The sequence below is a fragment of the Colias philodice genome, chromosome 2 (genome assembly GCF_061535455.1).
Source record: "Colias philodice isolate Cphi_HAF_F1 chromosome 2, ilColPhil1 Martin Lab GWU primary, whole genome shotgun sequence".
In the NCBI taxonomy this organism is placed as follows: Eukaryota; Metazoa; Arthropoda; class Insecta; order Lepidoptera; family Pieridae; genus Colias; species Colias philodice.
Window position 1 is genome coordinate 442,427 of NC_143087.1, and position 15,756 is coordinate 458,182.

The window sequence follows — 15,756 nt, forward strand, 5'->3', positions numbered from 1 at the left end:
GAATCTTCAGTAACTAATCCGGCATTGTATAAACACGGAATATTTAAAATTTCAGTCAATTTGAACCAGTAGTTTAAGAATGACAACTTGTTAAAGTTTCAAAATTTTGTCACTCACTGACTCACCGATCATCAAAAGTCCAAGGCACTTCTAGCAGACTTAGAAGCTTCATATTTGGAATACATATAGAGTTTAGTGTCTTAATCATGGGAAAACTTAAATATTTTGTAATTTCGGTCCAGTTTTCCAAATACACCAACTGCATCAATAACTTTGTAATCCCATATAAATATATGGGATTACAAAGTTATTTATGCAGTTGGTGGTTGGTGGTGGTTATAAATTTAATAGGTGTAGATAGGTACCTACTAGGGATGTAACGATACATGATTTTGCCGATACGATACCGATACCGATATTTGTAGTAATGTATCGGCGATACCGATACCGATACCGATATCGATGGCTTGGTAGAAAAATAAATAGTGAATTATGCATGAAAAGTTACCAACATTTAACAGAGACAACTGTTAATCGTATTCTTTTAAATAAAAATGCCAAATCAAAAAACAACAAAACCATTTATTTTAGTATTATTATTTTACGAAGTCAGTTAAACTTTAATACACGTCATACAATCAGTACTAATAAAAGTTTACTATAATAGGCATGACGACAGTATCCATAAATGATCGAATTAGTGTTTTTAAGGGAAAATTTATAATAAATAAATTAAAAATAGTCACTTAGAAATAGTAAAAACATTAAGATTAATGAGATTATCAATAAAATAAAACATAGAAATTCTGCAGTCGGCCATCTTAACTGAAACACGCGTGACGTCACGTCTATGTAAACAGCTTCGCGTCAGGTATATTTTGTTGTTATGAATATGTTGAGAATACGCATTTTTATCTATTTTCTATTTTTTAACGTATGCTTTATCGACTCAGAACAGAAATATAATTGTGAATTCACGAATATTAGACTACAGGCCCGTGTTGAAAAAATTATGGGTCATTTGACCCACCAGGTGACCTATCAGAACGATATAAGAGCATAAAATAATAAGATTCAGCACTATGACGTCACTTGTAAGCTGTCCACCTGAGTGCAGATGAGAATTCGAAGGTTCAGGTAGAGATTTTCTCCCCTTGTCTCCATGATTTTTGTACGGCGTTGCGGAATAATTGATTAAAAGTAGTATAGAAATAGTATGACACAGATGCCGTACAAAATCAAATGACCAAATTTACCCTGGCAACTGTCGAAAAATAAAAATAAATTCCGACTTTGTGGACCACCATTTTTGTACGGCATCTGTGTCATACTATTTCTATACTGCTTTTAAGCCATTATTCCGCAACGCCGTACAAAAATCATGGAGACAAGGGGAGAAAATCTCTACCTGAACTTTCGAATTCTCATCTGCACTCAGGTGGACAGCTTACGAGTGACATCATAGTGCTGAATCTTATTATTTTATGCTCTTATATCATTCTAGATAGGTCAGGTGCTGGGTCAAATGACCCATAATTTTTTCAACATGGGCCTGTAGTCTATATGTGGTTCGGGTTTCTCTCCGTCCAATTTATACAATCATATCATATTATTTTCTTTTTAATACTTTTTTGGGTATTATTTTTATGTAGATTCACATTGCAATAATGCAACCACTTATAAACTTTGAAATTAGATTCTATAATACTTAATAATTAAATATTTGTTTAATTTTGCTTCGCTATGCATACAGATAATTACGTATCCTGTAAAAAACCCAAGTCTCGCAGCTCAGTCTTTCTACCGTCAAAAGTTGTGAGATCCATGTAATACCAAGTCGGTTAATCTATTTAGTGTCTACTTGAAGGACCTTCTGTCTTAAGTTATTACATAAGTTATTATCATGCCAATATTAAAAATATTTAACGTTTTAAACAAATAGATCGACTTGGACATCGCTTGATTTGATTATTATTATGTATCACACTACACAGCACGACGGGCCAGCGACCAACAGGAACGAGAGTTTCAATCGCGTGAGGCGCGAGAGACTAAAGAATCTAATATAATATTGTAATATTCATTTTGTTTTCATGCGATGTCCAAGTCGATCTATTTGTTTAAAACGTTAAATATTTTTAATATTGGCATGATAATAACTTATGTAATAACTTAAGACAGAAGGTCCTTCAAGTAGACACTAAATAGATTAACCGACTTGGTATTAACTACATGGATCTCACAACTTTTGACGGTAGAAAGACTTGAGCTGCGAGACTTGGGTTTTTTACAGGATGTTTTTGATGGGATTTATTATACAGTAAACAGTTAATACCTACGCAGCTTTCACGAATTGGTACTGTTCTGAAATAATAAAAAACATTCTCTGTCTCCAAAAGTTAATTAACTAGGTATCTAAATCTATGTACCTATGACGGTATGGAAAAAATACTAATCGTTAATGAAGTTTTAAACCTTCTTAAAAAAACCTATTAACCTGACCTATTTTAAGGTAGAGTACCTAATATTTCAAATAGCATTCTTCTCAACTACCCGCATGACTTTTTTTTATACAACGACAAAATAAGTGCATCCAAACCTAAAGTTCCAAATAATACAAAATATAAACAACACCTGGATACAGTATTAAAAGTAATCCCACTAATGAGCCCCTTTCAGTCTAGCTCAAACGCTAGGGTTGTCAACGTGTTAATAAATATTTGTTTCTTTTTGTTATTTCAACAATATTTTTCAAAAAATTTTAAAAATACATAGAAGGAAGTATAATCTCTTATGTTAATTTTTAAAATAATAACGAAGAAATATCTGTAAGTCAATAAAATATGTGAATGTTAATGCGTTAGCTTAGTTAATCCTTTAATACTGACAATCTTACGAGAGGTTTTCGCATGAATGCAATACAGGTACCTACTGTAATATCTTAGGATACGTGTATTATGTATCACTTAATCATGACGGAATGGTTGTTTGAAAATTGACATAACTACCACCATTATAATAGCACATAGGCTATTTTTAATTAATCTTCAACTTCGCCATTTCACTTTCCAATAAATCTTAAGCACAGTTATTTGCCAGTTTAACCTACCATTTATTTTAAAGGTTGGCTAGAACAATAAATTTAGAAAACTACGCTGTGGCAGCCCTATTGCTGTCCTCCCTCAAGCGACGTAACCCAACCTAGATTTATTTGGTTCGACACATTGAAAACCGTGTCAAAACTTATTTTACTGCGAACCTGCGGGGAATTTTATATTTTTTATTCGAATAATTGAAGTTAATATTATAACGCAGTCGTTATTTTTCTCGTAATGATTTCAACACCTCTTTGGTATACCAAGTGGTTAGCGCGGAAGTCTTAGGTTCTCTTCTCTATGAAAAATCATTCGCTAACAAAATTATCACGTTTGAATTCATTACAAACGATTCACCCATTCATATACGTACAAACTACAAACATACATAAAATTGTGTTAGAAATAAAATAAAATAACGTTATAGATACACTAACAAAATTCGCTACTGAATTTAAAACTAGCAGTAGCGCATTTAAAACCGCAAATACCCATACGTACCGGTATTCCATATCGTTATTAAATAACATTACTCGGTATCGTTATTCGTTGCTGGTTAAAGTTATAAGTCGAAAGTGAAGGCGGGCTCGCTTCCTTAACGAGTTCAAATAGAATTTAATTAATTTTACCATGTACAGGGATAATTAACGCTTGTTTACACAGGGAGTTTATACAAATAACGTATGTGTGGTTGAAGGGGTTTATTTTTTGTAAGATAGGGAGTCGTTAAGATAGGGAGTTGGATTATTAATTCTAACGTTGAAAATGTGTATGTAAATGACCTCTGTTTGTTGGCCACTGTGTTTTCTATGTTTTCCACTACAAAATGTGAAAGATGTAAGTTTTCTTTTTTTTATAAACAATCATATTTAAAATACTCATGTCGCAATATTTTTGTGTCGTAAATTTTATTTATAATACTCTCGTAATGATTCTTTACAACTATGCTCAAACTATTACCGTATCGAAAAGTCGAGTCATCGAAATCACATAACATGTCCACCACCCGTATCGCCTAATAATTTACCAAACTACATCAAACAACACTAAAATCAGCCAGTTACATCCGAACACGCGACTCATAAAGTAATAAAAATGAAATGTTTATTTTAAATTTAGAACTGACACAACCATGACAGCTGTCCGACCATTATCCCCGTTCGAAATAAAAAAAAAAGTTAAATACGCCGCGCCGTGTTCTACCGCCTTTTTCTAAATTCAATTTCGTAACGGTCGATTAAATTCGTTCGCTTCCATATTTGTTAGATAAATAATAGAGCGTAAAAAATGCTGTTATCGATGTTTATGTTGCAAGTAGCACGTGTTTTTGGGAAGGGAATCGTAAAAATATATGGGAGTTGATGAGGGCTGTAGTACGAGCGCTGGTTGGTGTAATTATGACATAATATTTTTATAAAATAGTAGGAAGGTAGATCTAATTAAAAATAATAATGATACTAAGTATTCGTGAGAAAGGCAAAGTATTAAAAATAGTTTTGTTGTGGTTACTTGTATTGATCCATCATCAAAAAGTGAAGTATCGGTTTATAGGTAAGACAATCAATTTTAATTTTACACATTATGCTATTAATTCAACAATAGGTAAATTTCCATTAGTTATTTTTACTGTAGTCCAATACATAATCAGATACTCACACTAAATCCTCAACAGTCTCCTGGCCTACCACTCAAGTTCTCAAATTTTTTACACCAATGTTAACTTCACCACACCTGTTAAGTAAAACCCCATTAGGGCCAAGTAAAACCTCGTAATGGCGTAAACATACACTTTACTATCTCTAGTTCATAAACTTTAAGTTATAATTAAGTTTAAGTTGGTTTTAAAACGTTTGTGTTCGATCAAGTGGTGAAACTTCAATATTGAAAGTAAGTCTAGACCTTGCAGGCATTACTTAAAAGGATTAAGGTAAATTTATTGTTGAACTTTAGACAAGATAATTATAGTTAGGTATAACTAATAACTATTATATGGATAGGTTTCTGAATTGAGATATTTTCGTAATAAGAAACTATAATCTTTATTTTTATGTTCTATTCGGTATCAAACTCAAACTCAAACATTTATTTATTCAATTAGACTTCTTCCAGAAGCACTTTTGAAACGTCATTAGGTACATATTTTTAACATTCACCACCGATTCAGAAAGCAGCATCTACGGAGAAGAATCGGCAAGAAACTCCATAGTTGCTCTTTCCAATCATCAATATCTCCGGTACGGCTGGATTGACAATGATGAGTTTTAACTTTTAACCAAGAATGCATTAATTTCACCAGTGAAGAAAAGAGGACAATACTATGAGAAACGACTGTTTATCATACGAGTAATGCAGAAGGGGTAATTTTAATTTTATATTAATCAACGCATTAACACAAAAGAATGCATAACCGATGCTCTAGTCCAAACATAATCAGAAACATTAAAATTGTCACAAACATGGATACTATTAATCCCAACAGGCAAATACAATAATTTGTGGCGCAGAGTAATTACATCGGTAAACAACCGACCATTTTATGAATTTAATATCGATATTGCATTTATCGGTAATGTCGATCGCGAGCTACGTCACTATTTTGTTTGAAAAACTAAAAACATTGATAAGCCTTGGAATGTGTCAAAATTGTTAACTTTGAATTTAAATTTACTTATATTTTTTTTTATTTCACTTTTGTTTTGATCCAACGACGTCATATTTTGATCTGTCTTCCTCGATCTAATAAAATTATTCATTCATAAAACTAGAAAATTACCGGTTAATCATTACTCTTCTTCTTGTGCATTCGGCTAAAATCGCTTAGTTATCAAAACCACTTAAACTGCTAAAATGAGAAATAAACAATCAACCATTCCATCCTGATTTCAATTATTCCTTAATATTATTATACTTTGCGAAGTTTTATTATTGTAAAATATCCATAACTTTCGTTTGACTCTGAACAGATAAACACGGAAGGACGTCACGTCAAATGCCGTGGTGTAACGTGCTCACACCCAAGTAAGCGGAGACAGTATAGGTTAATAATATACATTTAATTCACAGAAGCGATATGTAAATGAACCAACACCGGTTCTGATTATTCCCAGGAAATTTCGACATGCGTAGATATTTATATCAAACTTATTTGGAAGTTATTTTGTAGCATATGCGTCATCGCTTGCTAGAGCCATGAATAGTGGCAGATGTCTTCAAACGGTATCAGAAAAGATTGCTGTAAAAGTTTTAATTCATTTTTAACAAAATAATATAGGTAAACTCAAAATCTTGAAATCGATAAAACTGGACAACATTTAAATGGGACCAGCGGAATCATCAAAATAGGTTCACCTAAACGAATGTACTCAGGTAAGAAACCCAAAAAAAAATTCAATCGAATTGAGAAACTCCTCCTTTTTTTTAGTCGGTTGAAAATAAGAATTGCGAATGCAGCATTCTGCTCCCTTAATTTTCAATACAATGTATACTTGAACAATAATATAAATATGATATGACCAATGTGGTTTTTGCAAAGGGTTATAAGAACAGGGGAACAACTGGGATTTGGGAACAACTATCGCCCTAGTTATGACTTGTCATATTTTGAAGTTCACTCGCGAAGCCGCGAGAGGAAAGCTAATTGTCTATAAGTAAAAATAAGGCTAAGTTTTCCTCTATAAATAATTTAAAATAGCTTACAAACGTTGTAAAATACCTATATCTACTCTAAACAAGTCGTGTGAATACTTTCGTAAAAACAGCAATTTTCTTAGAATTCACAAGCTCAAGAGATAAAACGAAGATACACATAAAAAGCCACGTGCGTTAATTATACAGATAATAAAAGAAAAGATAGTAATTCTAAGAAACGAGAACAAAGTGTGATAATCTGTGTATGAAATATATTTCTAGATGGTAACCATTGACACCTTCTGAGAATTGGCCGTGTTGGTTATACAGTTACTGTAATATGTTTATATTAGGTACGTTGCGTGATTATTTCTGAACAAGCGTAATACCAGTAATACGAATATGTATTTTTCGTATTAGAATTACGAGGTGTATATTTTATGCTATGTATTGCAAAGGATACGTAATATTTCATAGTAAGTTGTTTATTACCTACCTAGTACTGAAATGATTGTATTAAATACGTTAATAAGACATTCATATACATCATCACATAAAGTATTCGTTTAAATCCTACCTATAGGATTATTTATTTTATCCTGACTATGGTATTGTTGTAGGTAGATAAGCGTTTAAATGTTTTGACTAATCTTCTTTTAGCGTAAATACAACTTATAAACTTTTTGAGATTCATATCCGTGGAAGAGTAAATCATCTAGTTATGTAGGTACTTATGTCTTCTCAAATACCGATACAGATGTCATATAAAATACATTTTGATATAACAACAACATAGCCAGCCCTTTCCCAGGTTTCATCATAAGCTAAATTGTTGAAGGCCCCAATGCTCTATAGGTATTTCTTCAGAAGAATTATATAACATTTTTAGTGCGCGATTTTATTGTTCAGTTTTATTCTTAGATCGTAGGTACTCGAGTTAAAAATCTTCTAAAAACGACTGTTTTTACTTATTGTTTCAGCGAACTTGTCATAAGAATTTGTTCATGATATCTCCTTGCTAACATAATATTTGCAATTGAAGATCGTCCTCATTCGATAAGACGAAACTTGGCCCAAACTCTTAATGGGTGTAACGCAAATTGCCTTGGTGTAGGATCTTAGGCCCTGCGCAGACGGCACACTTTTTGTGCGATCGAGTCTGCGGCGCACAAAAAGTCTGCATGGCGCGCAAAAAGTCGGTCGCGGATTTTTCACAGACTCAACGCACACGACGCACATCTTCGATCATTTTGTCGGCAGAGCTGTAGGGACGTAGACGCTATGGAAATCGTGTAAAGTGTGCGCCGTCTGCGTTAGCGCGCGTTGAAGCAAACGTTCAATTCTTTTCACACACTTTTGTGCGGAGCGGCGCGGTGCGGTCTGCCCGAATTACACGGATTTTTTGTGCGCCGGACTTTTTGCGCGTCGTGTGCGTTACTGCATATAATTTCATAGGTTCTATTTTCACAGACTAAAAAGTGCGTCACGGATAGTCTGTCGTCTGCGCATGGCCTTATCGTGTTATCAGTAATTCCATGTTTCACATTTCTGAATATAATTATTATAATACGCTTAATAATTTTATAAATAAACTAGCGGTCCGCCCCGGCTTCGCCCGTGGTACATATTTCGCAATAAAAGGTAGCCTATTCTTTCTCAGGGTCTAAAGTTTATCTGTGCCAAATTTCATCAAAATTGGTCCAGTAGTTTATGCGTGAAAACCATACATACATACATACATACAAACTTTTCCTCTTTATAATATTAGTATACATATAGGTAGGGACACACGTTTGAATGATCGTGTGAAAGCTTTAAAGTGTTTGATCGTCAAGGAAATGTTAATAAATAATACAAATATTTTAAATGCGAAAAATTGTCACATTTTTGTTTGCTACTCTTTCACGCGTAAGAGCACTCAATGGATTTTGATTTTAAGATTCATCCTTGGAAATGATGAAGCGCGCGCAAATCCACGCGACATAGCTAGTTACTCATTCATGTAAATTGTAAATGTCATACGTTGCAATATACATGTATGTTAGTCAATCACGTAAAAACTAGTAAACCGACTTTATAGGAGGTAGGGAGGTGGCTAATAGTGCGGAAAAGGTCAAAGGGAACGTTGTAGGGATCTCAATGTGAGACAGTATGAACGTATAATATTTTAGATCTTTATTCGCTTTAATGTTGTGCTTCTAATATAATAATTGAATTGATAGGTATATTATTTTTAGTAAAAAAAATAAAACATCATTACGATAACTCCACTTATAATAACATCACATCACATTAAAGAATACATTCAGTATTCTGTAAACAAGAAAAGTAAGTTATTTATTTACGTAATATTGAATACATAATAATGTATTTCTGTCCAAATAGCCTACAATGGAAATTCAGTCTATTTCTAATACGTCAAAACATCACATATAGCCGACCGCGGTGTTGGGCGCCCGCCAAATATCAAATAAACGCCAAATGTGTATTTATTTTATATTCGCATTGTTATTGACCGAAGTGAGTGAAGAACGAAAGATCTGTAAATATGGAGCGTAACGCGTAACGCTGGTTCGTTTTTTAAATGTCAAAAACGGATTACATAAAATGTATCGATGTTAAAGTGATTGTTAAGCAATAAAATATACATTAAAACATTATCATAATCATCAGTATTTTTATCGTGAGATCCAAATATAAACTATAGCGACAATAAATAATGCAGATTTAACTAAGTAAGGCACAATTCCGTTAATTGTCAGAATAACAAAAGGAAGCCAAGGCCCAAAATTGTATGCAATCTTTATTAAAAGATGCTATCGTGCTTGTATTATCAAAGCTAACTTTCCTTTCTTTAATCAAGCCGTCACAACTCTATTTATAAAACATCGAGATATATGTACTACTAGAGGGGTTATTCCAAACAAAAACATTGCGCGCGGCCGATGTGGTGGGGTACGTGTGGAACGAGCGAGGCGTGGCCTCAAGTTCAAAGATTAAGCAATGCGTGCAGATGCGACACATTGTGCAATCTGTTTACTCGGTACTATCTGGTGGTACTGATACTAGGGAATTAATAAAACGAGGATTTTATATAAAACTATGTATTTTAATTTCCTTTAAATAATATCAATTTAGTAAGCTTTTGTCGTTTTGTGTAGTAATCAATAGTTTTATCAGTTTTTGCTTCATGATGTAATCGAATTTTGGAGTATTGGTTTATAATAATAGCCCTAATTAAATGGATACGATGATTCAATGTTGATGGCGTTTACGTATAAGAAACTCACATTTTGAAAAATCTCACGTGAGATTCGAGGATGGGGGAGGGGTTGAATAAATTCTCACGACATCTCACCAGGGGGGGAGGGAGGTGCAGAAAATTTTAAAAAACACCTCACGTAATTTATGGACGCCCCCTTACTCGATCACAATTTTTGTAACGAATGTGAAAGACGAAACAATAAATACGCAAAGCGGCTTTTACTATAAACGGAACTACATTTAAAAATATACTTTATTTATTGAGTTATAAGGTTGCTTCCATTCTGTTTATTTACATTCTCAAAAACATCAATCGCCCCAGAGGTGGCTTGCGACAAAGGCGGCTTGTGTCAAAGGCCTCGGCGATATCATTTAAGAACATAATATTATGTACTTTAGGCAAACTTGTAATAAGATCTATTTTACTTTCTTATTAGTCCATTTGACAAGGATATTGGGTAATATACCTATTGGAATAATTTTATTATTATGTATGTACTTATTAAATCCCCGAATAAAAAAAAATTTTTAGTCGTGAATATAGAAATTGGGTCGCATTGTTTTAATCCGCGAATAGTGAAAACACGAATAAAGGAAGCGCGATTAAGGAACTTTTACTGTATTAGTTTCTGTGAATGTTGTGTTTATTTGTAATTGTTGTGCATAATAATTTGTAAATCCTATTGGAACAACTGTTGATTAACCTTTTTTTAATAAATAAAAATAGGTAAATAAATAAATATTACTTAATATAACCTACCGTTTTACTTTGCGTAGTCGGGTAAAAGTATAAATATTTAGGTACTACACCACGGTAATCTTTCCTAGTAGATATTGTTTATACATAGTTAAAAAAATCCAGTTACATTTTTTTAACAGACTCATCGATAGTGTCACGTCTGTGCTGTTAGTCTATGAAAAATGGCGCGAAACGCAGAACGCGTGGTGATTTTTCGCAAAATGATAACAATATTAGTAAAATGCATGATTTACTCATAATAAGGAAACTTACTGGTGAAAAGTCACTCCTCGGGCTTTGTTTGTATTATGGGAACTGTTAAAACAATATCTAAGCACACACGAAGGCATTTTGAACAGAGCAATAACACGTGTTGACGCGGCAAGCGGGGGGCACAGTCCGACACAGACTAAAGAGACTTGTGATTCTTACCTCTAGCTCGTGTTAAAGAGAGTGTAGTAGCGATCGCCTCTCTAGTACGTAGTACATACTATCTCGATGTTATAAAAGCAATTTATTTGGACAATGACCGAATGATTTGACCTTCGTTGAACCAGTTTGCGGTTTCCTCGTTTTAATATCGTTCATTCATTGTTCATTCACAATTATTACTTTAACTAGGCGACGTTTTGAACGAGACAGCAACGTCCTATTTCCCTTCGGTTTGAGAACAAAAGATCAAACGCTTTATAGAAATGAATAAGAATTTCTTTATATTATTAGGTCAATGGAAAATTGGAATGTACGTTTTGCGTGGTTGGTATGTAGGTAGTGCAATTAAAAAGTAAAAACATTATAGCTTCCACATACACGATTTTATTCGGCAAATTAAAAACCTTATTTATTTCCTACGGTTTGTAACTTTTGTAAGCGATGTGTAATTTCAATTTTTCAGTACTTACCTATGTTTCATTGTAGCTTGTGTGATTAATATTCCCTAGGTATTGAATGAATGGTACTTATCTATCAATTTCATCATATAAGTTTTAATCGTATGAAATACCTTTGCCTACTTACTGAGAACTAAGTCTTCATTGATAAGGTAAACGTTAATAATAGTAATGGCGATATGTAACATAATACTCTATGTATCAAATATTTTGAAATTTTGTAACATTTATACTTACTTGGTAACATGAGTAATCGTTATGGTTACATTAGCATCATTTTACGCTGCTAGAACAAGGTTATTAAACATCTTTAAGTAGGTATACCTACATATTTCCAGTATGATGATATCATAAAACTTTTGTTTATATCATAGAGCCACATCAAACCGTTCCCACTCTAGCTAATAATGTAAATATTCAAGGAAGGTTAGTAAGTTTAGATACGCAAGGACGTAGTTATTACCAAATTGTTACTCAAACTGTATACCTACCTACTTATTACTATTTTATCGTTATCGATAATAATATTCTTAAATATATGGAATCAATGTACCTACAAATTGTTCACACGTAAAAATTTAAACAAAGATTAGTTTTCATTCAAGCTTGTAAACGTTGTATGTTTCAAGTTTCAACCGTTTCTATTTATCGCAATGCCCTTGAAATTAGTCACTAGATCTTGTTTACACAAGAGGCAGTAATTCGATGTCTAATCCGAGTATAACGTCTATAACCTAACATTTAAGATAAACGATAATTTCACGTACCTCGAGTTCTGAACCGGCTTGTGCGGCGAATGTTTCCAACTCAAAATCACATTAGTACAATCAACACGTTTGTATCACAACACATTTTGCACTTCATATACTCGCTGATGAACAGAATAGTTGAAATATAATACACGTCACACTAGTTTTGTAAAATTACGAACAACAATACGCTCGGACGGCGAGACGAGCGACACAACCACTCCCTGCAAAGGCTGGTAGACGACTGAATGCGAATTGCGAGGGGAATAAGGAATGACTGATCGGGGAATGAACGAGCCGCGAGTGAGCGCATGTACTGCGTGCGTAGGTATAGTACGAAATAGTTTATGTATGGTTTTCATTTTTCAACTACTGCTGTAAAAAGTATATTAAATTGAATTATAATAATTTATAGTACACTAAATAAGTTTCGTTTAATAATAGAAAGATACAGGTAATTATGATTAGCCGTGTTAAATATGATTTGAACGCAGTAAAAGTTTTCAGTGAACTTTTACTTACCTAACAAGTTTCAAATAAATAATAAACCAATTCCCGAAAATATTAGTAGGAATTAACTATTATAAACTATTAATTATAATTATTGTTCTTTGACTTAATTCGTATAAAAATAGTAAAATAGACATAACCTTGAAAAAAATCAGTCTTCACAACAGATTAGTTCCGTGAACACAATATATAAACAAACATCAATTATCATAACTTTTGATAGAGTTTCAACAGATAAAACAAAGCGAAATTGTTGCATATGAGAACTACATCATAAATAATACACCTGTCCCGCCGTGGGCCCAGGGCACGGTATATCATGCCTGGACATCATGCCCGACGGATTGTAATGGAATATTTTATCACGAAACAAGATAGACTATGTTTTAGACTAGCTTTATGGCTTTGCACGTGAACAAACAAGCGAGAACTGTATTTAATGTTTATAATTATTATAATGTCTCTTTTCGGCTCTACGTAAGAAGGTAGAGCTATCTTTCATCAAGGATATGGCAATTTCTGAATCAAGATCACGATTATTGTATTTTAACACATTGGTGTATTTACTATTTACGTTCTATAAAAATTCACTATCAGGGGGCTTGCACAATGGAACAGAAATTTTACGAATACAAATCCCTACTAATATTATAAATGCGAAAGTAACTCTGTCTGTCTGTTACTCAATCAAGCCTTAAGTACTGAACCAATTTGCATGAAATTTGGTAAGTAGGTATAGAGATATTTTGATACCCGAGAAAGGACATAGGATAGGTTTTATCCCGGAAATCCTAGGGGAACGGGTTTTTTTTGAAAACGCGGGCGAAGCCGCGAGCGGAAAGCTAGTTATAAATAAAATATGTTGATAACTTTATAATGTGATTTTAAGTTATTTTTACATAACAAAAAATAAAGACGCGATTTGACCATAATATTATATTGTCGACATTGTAATAAAATGAGTGTGGTTATGAGCAGACTATAAGTTTTAGTTTTTTTAGTACATAATATTATAATCCATAAATCGTGTAATAATGTATGTACCAAGTCAGTACATATTAAATCTACAACTTCCTTGTTGTAATAAATTGCCTTAGAATTATTATAATTTATAAGTTAGGTATTATGGGTGAAACCTTTATGAATAGTTTTATAATTTGTGTGTAAAATGCTATTTATGTTGTCTTCATTAATTAGACGCTAACTACGTACAACATAAAAATTTATTTATCGTAACTATCATTTTGTCAATTGTTTCCATTCAGAGTTATATCCTAAACTCTCATAGATTGCCCACTCCTAAAATAACAAAGATCAAATACAAAAACTCGTTGAAAATCGCGATTTTTTTTGCCACGTAAAACCCGATTTTCCTTAAGCCCCAATAAAAGTTTTAATGAATTTTTGTTAGGCGCCAACTTGAATTTTTAATGTAGAGAAACAAAGTGTTAACTCTTCAATCAACGGTTATTGTTTTGTTTGCGAAAACTCGGGTTAAATTGAAAACAAATGTTTGGAAAGACATGATTATTTCAAACCTATGTGTGAGCTTATGAAATGTTTATTGTATAGCTGTGTACCGCGGTTTTGCTTGCGTTGACGTCATACTAATTCAAGTTATTTAAATTTAATTATAATTGCAATAAAAAATAGCGTTAATTGTGCATAAACAAAAACAAAACTTAAAATTACAAAATTAAATTAATTTGTATGCATTAACATTAATTTCGAACTTCAGAATTAATTAAAAAACAAACAAGTGTTACAAATAATATAAGGAGATGGGAAACTCTGTTCCTTTTTTACTCCAGAATGGCTGATTGACTCTGTATGAAGTTTGGTTCATTTAGATACTTAGATACTTAGATCTCTAGATTCGCAAATAAGTTGCTTACCCAGGTGCCACACAGCAAAAGCCACGGTTCCAAATTTTATAAAAAATGGAGTTCAGCTTCAAGGTCAATGCCCTGCAATCGAGATAAATAACGCACAGAATGTCCCAGACTCCAATTCTTCAACAACAACACAATCTATGAATATATATCGAAACTAACCTCTGAGGTGCAAGCTGTTTGTCTAAATGGCTTTTTAAATATTTTCTATTTCAATTCTAATAACGTCTTTTCAAAATGAACATTTATAAGAATAACGCTGAAAAAATACATAAGCTGTGTACGAATATAAAGAAAAACAACTTAATCTAAGTGAGTATTTAAGATAAACATAAAAACGTGCATGCAGTGAAATGTGCTTTTTCTTTGGTATTGGAAACTTAACTGAAAGAATAAAGATTAAATAAAAGAGTAGAGATAAAAGAGCTTTGTCTGTTTTCACTTTAAAAGCACATATCTGAAAGTATACTTATATTATTATTTTAGCTAAAAAATATAAAGGCTTGTGTCAGCCCGTGGCTTCACTTGTCTCTATTGTACAATAATTTACATCACTCAAAAATAAATACTAATTTTCAACGCTCTTACTTGACGTTAGCGGTCTCGTTTTCCAAAATAGAACTAATTTTTAATGTGAATCAATAGATTATTATTTAATATCATGTAATATATATTTTTTAAATGCTTCTTATTGTAGGAAGGTCAAGACATACTATGCGTTATAACGCTATACAGTCAGTAATATCCATATATGTAAAAATATTTTTCATTTTTATGCACTCGTACACAATACACATATCCAATAATCCAACGAACCAAAAAACATCGAAATCTGTGCATCCGGACTGAACTAAAGTCTTTAATTGTAGTGAGCTGAAATCCATATTTGGGTAGTTGTTTACGGTATGTTTGCTATTTTACACTTGACGAGCGAATACCGGTTGCATAACGATGCTTTCCTTCGCCACTTTAAGTACCTACAGGTGATTA

General features: G+C 32.8%; 1 protein-coding gene across 5 annotated transcripts in view; it reads right to left on the minus strand.

Moving 5' to 3' along the window:
- The window catches only part of LOC149490122 (uncharacterized), a 225,467-nt gene extending 212,855 nt beyond the window's left edge, over positions 1 to 12,612 (minus strand). For all 5 annotated transcript variants that reach the window (XM_089701420.1, XM_089701437.1, XM_089701407.1 and 2 more), the window contains exon 1: positions 12,383 to 12,612. The gene's annotated coding sequence lies outside the window, so the exon portion shown is untranslated. The remainder of the gene's footprint in view (positions 1 to 12,382) is intronic.
- Between the last annotated feature and the right edge of the window lie 3,144 nt (positions 12,613 to 15,756).